The following is a 6,000-nucleotide window of genomic DNA, read 5'->3' as shown; positions in this document are numbered from 1 at the left end:
TTTGAATCCCCCTATTACTATTGTTTTAATTGGACGTCCCTGACTGCATTTGCATGTTTTTTTTTCTTCCGAGTTTTGTTCTCTGCATGGGTCCCGCGCAGCACCAACTAAACTAAAATTGCTCCGGGGACCTGCATACTGCTGTCATGGAGCTAGGTATGATATTTGAGGCTGGCGTAGAGGCTGGAAAAAATATTTAAACATTTTGTTTTTTAGGGTGGGAGGGGGTTAGTGACCACTGGGGGAGACAGGGGAGATCATTCCCGATTCCCTCCGGTGGTCATCTGGTCATTTAGGGCACTTTTTTGGGACCTGTTCATGATGAAACAGGGTCCAGAAAAAGTTACCTAAATTCTCGTTAAAAACGCCTTTCTTTTTTCCATTATCGGACGAGTGCGCCCATCTCTCCTTGGCCGATAACCACACCCCAGTCCCGCCTTCACCTCGCCTCCAACACGACCCCATCAACTTTATTCATTCCCGCGACGGAGTGCAGTTGAAGATGCCCAAAATCGGCTTTCGATTATACCAATTTGGGCGCTTTTGCGAGAAAAACACCCATCTCCCGATTTAGGTCGAAATATGGGTGTTTTTCTCTTTCGAAAATAAGCTGGATTCTCTCTCTCTCTCTCTCTCTCTCTCTCTCTCTCTCTCCCTCCCTCTTGTAGGGAAAGTATAGGGTTAATCATTTTTTACATATACAGCTTTTGGACAAGAAACACTAGTTTGTTCTTAGATATGCTTTTGGCTAGCTTACAACACATGTTTATCCAAGCTTAGAAGGTAGAAGTACAAGAATGTACTAATTGTATGGATCTTGAAGTTCATCTAAAAGGAGGTTACTGGGAAAATGAAAAGTAATGATGCAGGTGCAGGATGAGGTAAGACATGGAGAAATGTAGATGGGAAATTAAGCAGATAGACCATATAAGGGAATAGATAGTTGGACAAACAGGATGGGAATTGATCTAATGGTAAAAGAAGGTATAAAATAGCAAGGGAATTTGTACAGAGTCAGACAACAACCTCCTGCATGTGTGCTGGATTAATCTCCTGGATGTTGTCTCCTTGCAAGTAATAAAGCTGCTTTAAGCCTGACTTGGTCTCGTGGTGTTCGTGAGTATTGGTAAATTCTTTTAACACTTCTCTTTATCTTCTCCCCTCCAGGGATGACCACAGTACTCCTCAGTGCCAACTCCAGCATTCCTCCCCTTCCTCCCTTGCTAACCCCCAGTAGTCTCCTCCTCACTGGTCCCGGGTACACAGGGCTCATGCCCCAAAATCTCATTTAGCTGAGACCAGCTTTCTGCTCCTGTCCCTTCCATCCTCTCCCAGGCAGCTTCAAGGTACAGGAGAGGAGAGAATGAGGGTGAGTCTGAAGCCGACAGTAGGAAAGAGCCACACTATTCCAGCCCCTCTCTTCCTGTTGTTTCTAGCCCCCTTCTAGCTAGCCTGCAGAAAACAAGAGTATAGAGGCCATACCTGGATATTTCCTAGGTATACCTATTTGATAATGCCACTGCTCTCCAGTCTCTAACCTTTTGAAGTTACATCACACTAAAAGGATTCACAGTTGTATTCATGTATTGCTTAAAGCTGCTTTTTACAGACTGAAAAAAAGAAAAGAAGAAGAGCCCAAAGCTTATACTTATGTTTGTTTTGTCCCTGTAACCATCATACTGACATTAAAACATCACCAACTGAACTGTCATCTTCTTGGTTTCTAAAACGTTTGACCTGCAGAACATGTTAACAGCATGGGTCAGGATAGCTACTTTAAAATATCCATGGACAAAATTAGGCCCGGAAAACAAATTGCTCAGCCTGAGATTGAAGACCTTCTCGTGTTAATTTATGTTGATTAAAATAACGTCCCTTGCATTCGCTGTGTTTATGTTATCTTCGAGTACTGCAACTTGCATCCGCACCTCTCCAGCAAGAGCTGTGTTGTACTGTCACTTGGACAAATTGTGTTTGACAAGTTAATGACAACTGTGCTGCACTGTTAATACAGATCATTCCATCTGCCACAATAAATTAACTGTTGCCATTTTTTCTGATGCTTGTGTTGAGAGAGCAGATGTGATGGATTGAAGCTGGAATGCCCTGTATTGCTGCTTCAGCAGTAATGGTTTCAATGTAAAGCATTGGAGGCCATTCAGTCAGTCTGGTTGATGATTCCAGGTTTTTACTGTTCTTTGCATTGTTACTCTGGTAACAGTTAATAGTTAACAGTCAATACAGCCGTTTCCATTTCCCACAGTAAAGTGGGATTCTTGAACCAATGTTGCGGCGTGTTCCTTTCTGAACATTCCACCAAAACCCTTATTCACACCCTTGTTACTTCTCGCTTGGACTATTGCAATTTACTTCTCACTGGTCTTCCACTCAATCATCTTCCTCCTCTCCAATCTGTCCAGAATTCTGCAGCTCGACTTATTTTCCGCCAGCATCGTTATGCCCACTCCTCAAGTCACTTCACTGGCTCCCTGTCCGCTTCCATATCCTCCCCGTGAACTCCGCTCTCTGAACAAATCTCTCTTGTCGTCCCCCTTCTCCTCCACCGCTAACTCCAGACTTCATTCCTTTTATCTTGCGGCACCTTATGCCTGGAACCGTCTTCCCGAACCCATACGTCTAGCTCCTTCTCTACCTGTTTTTAAATCTATGCTGAAAGCTCACCTTTTCACTACTGCCTTTGGCTCCTAACTGCTACTCATTTGCTCTCCTCCTTCCCTGTTCCTCTTTACCCTGTATTTCCCTTGACCGTAATGTCTTGTCTGTCTGTTTTATCTAGATTGTAAGCTCTTTGAGCAGGGACTGTCTCTCTATGTCAGGTGTTCAGCGCTGTGTGTGTCTGGTAGCGCTATATAAATGCTATTAGTAGTAGTAGTAGAAAAAGGTCTCGATGGGCGGTGTGACATGGGATGTGGGTGGAAAAAACACAGGCAGGACCCAACAGAAGGCAGGAGGACTTGCAAGTTGCAGGATGAGCGCACTTGAGTAGATGAATAGGAAACTGCATGGCAAATCACAGATATTGTGTGAAATGACAGTGTATACACACATCCAGTCGAATTGTCAACAGCTCATCGTACAATTAAAGAGTCAGAAAACAAAGAGTGTCACAACAGCAGCAATAACAAATAACAATAAAGCAGCTCACAAAATGGTCACTACAGTTCCTGAATGTAAAATCTGTCAATATCGAGTAGAGCATGCAAACCAATTCCCGCTCTATTATGTGATCCAATCACACAATCCTCCATGCAGGAATAGTGTAACACACTGGTTCACAAACCTGATCCCGGAGGCACCCCAGCCAGTCAGGTTTTCAGTATATCCACAATGAATATTCATGAAGCAGATTTGCATGCAGTGGAGGCAGTGCATGGAAATATTGCTCATGGATATTCATTGTGGGTATCCTGAAAACCTGACTACCTGGGGTGCCTCCAGGATGTTTGGGAACCACTGGTCTAACAAAACAGGCTGATAAAAATAGCACACATATGAGCAGTCACCCACGTTTGTCACATTGGGCACATTTGTGGTCATCGAGAAGAAATACATAATGACCTGTTTATCATACTTTTTGCATGTGAGTTGTGGTCAGAGCCAACAAGCAGTGGCGTTCCTAGGGGGGCTAATACCCGGGGCGGATCGCCGATGCGCCCTGCTCCCGGGTGCAGCGCCCCCCCCAGGTGCAGCGTGAAACCCCCGGCAAAAGGACACCCCCCCCACCCTGGCGAAGGAAACGCCCCCCTGGGTGCACGCCGCTGGAGGGAGGGGTGCCGTGCGCCAGTCAGCTTCCTTCGTTTCCATGCTCCCTCTGCCCCGGAACAGGTTACTTCCTGTTCCGGGGCAGAGGGAGCATGGAAACAAAGGAAGCTGACCGGCGCGAGGCACCCCCCCATCGGCGTGCACCTGGGGCGGACCGCCCCCACCGCCCATCCCCCTTGGTGCGCCACTGCCAACAAGCTTGTCTTTCTGGCACACAATGAACATTTTTGATCTTCAGAGTCCAAAATGCAGCAAGGGTGTTCATTGCAGCTGTAAGCTTACCCCAAAATTGTATGGGGAGGAATTAAAATTAACAGGAAGTAAAACTGATGCAAATGGACCAAAACATGTTTCTATGTAACTTACATGAGAAGTACTGTCGTATGACATTTCTCCTTGTCTGATTCCCCCTCATCGCCTTTGTACCAATGCCATCAGCAGGAGGTGGGTGGTGTTCCACCACAGGCAGCAATGCTGGATCTATGTTCATCAGAATCCCATGGGGTAGCACAATATTATACAGAATGCAGCATGCCACAATAATCTGCATAACTTTTCGGGGAGTATAGTAGTGCACCACCAGAAAGATGTAGGCAGCGGAACCTGCTCTTCAGCACACCAAAGGTACGCTCGATAACATTCCTAGTTCTGATATGCGAGGCATTATAACGTTCCTCTTCAGGGGAACGTGGCACCGGCACGGTGTCAAAAGCCATGGCTTGCAGCCATATCCGGCATCCCCTACAAAAAACAAAAGACAATGCACATATGTTTATTATCAATGTTCTCTATTGCTGGTATAGCCAGGCCCACCGCTACAACCCTCTGGCTTCCAAAAGTACAGGAATGGAGAGAGAGAGTCTTTACTTTTTTTTTACATCACAACTCCTCGCACCTCTCCCCCTGATGGGTTTGCCCTACCATCCCCCTCAACAATGTCCCTGCACCCCTGTTTTTGCCGACATGGAGTGGGGGATGTCACACAGCGGTGCAAACAGTCAAGCTACTCATCCAAAAACCAGCCTTCACCATATATGCCATTGGCGAAATTGCGGCCTATGTCTGAGTTGGACAAAATATATGAGTCATGGCAGCTCCCTGGGGCTTACCTTTATCCACATGTTTGTTCACCACCCTTCAAAGAAATGTAGTAGATTGGGGAGGCAAGATTTCCCTTCACTAAATCCATGTTGACTTTGTCTCATTAATCTATGCTTTTGAATATGCTCTGTAATTTTGTTCTTTATAATAGTCTCTACCATTTTGCCCGGCACCAACGTCAGACTCACCGGTCTATAATTTCCAGGATCTCCTCCTCCTCTTTTTTTTTAAAAAATCAGCGTTGCATTGGCCACCCTCCAATCTTCTGGTACCACGCTCAATTTTAAGGATAAATTACATATTACTAGCAATAACTCTGCAAGTTCATTTTTCAGTTCTGTCAGTCCTCTGGGATGAATACCATCCAGTCTTGCAGATTTGCTACTCTTCAGTTTCTAGAACTGCCACATTACATCCTCCAGGATTACAGAGAATTTATTAAGTTTCTCCGACTCGTCAGCTTCAAATACCATTTCTGACACCGGTATCCCACCCAAATCTTCCTCGGTGAAGACCGAAGCAAAGAATTCATTTAATCTCTCCGCTGTTTCTTATTATTTTTAGTCGGTTCCTTCTTCCATTTTCTGAAGGATTTTCTTTTAGCTCTAATAGCTTCCTTCACCTCACTTTTTAACCATGCCGGCTGTGGTTTGGTCTTCCGTCCTCCTTTTTTAATACGCTGAATATATTTGGCCTGGGCTTCCAGGATGGTGTTTTTGAACAGCATCCACGCCTAATGTAAATTTTTGACCCTCGCAGCTGCTGCTCTAAGTTTTTTTTCACTATTCTTCTCATTTTATTGCCTAGTTTGTTTGCATCCCTAATTTCATTTAACATTTCTGCATCCATCTGTTCATCCTGGCCAGGCGGACGGTAGTACACTCCTATCACTATCCTTTTCCCCTTTATACATGGAATTTCAATCCATAGTGATTCCAAGCAGGGCCGCCAAGAGATTGGGCCGGGGCCTGGGGCAAGGCCGCCCCCACCGCCCCTTATATGGTCTGTAGCCCCACCCAGCGTATCCCAGGATGCACTGGGCGGAGCTGGGCGCCGCCATTTTGCGGCGGCATCACCCGTGGAAAAGGAGGGAGGCAGGCTACCTCCCTCCTCCAA

This window comes from Microcaecilia unicolor, chromosome 2 (assembly GCF_901765095.1).
Source record: "Microcaecilia unicolor chromosome 2, aMicUni1.1, whole genome shotgun sequence".
Lineage (NCBI taxonomy): Eukaryota > Metazoa > Chordata > Amphibia > Gymnophiona > Siphonopidae > Microcaecilia > Microcaecilia unicolor.
Note: the sequence above shows the minus strand (reverse complement) of the source record.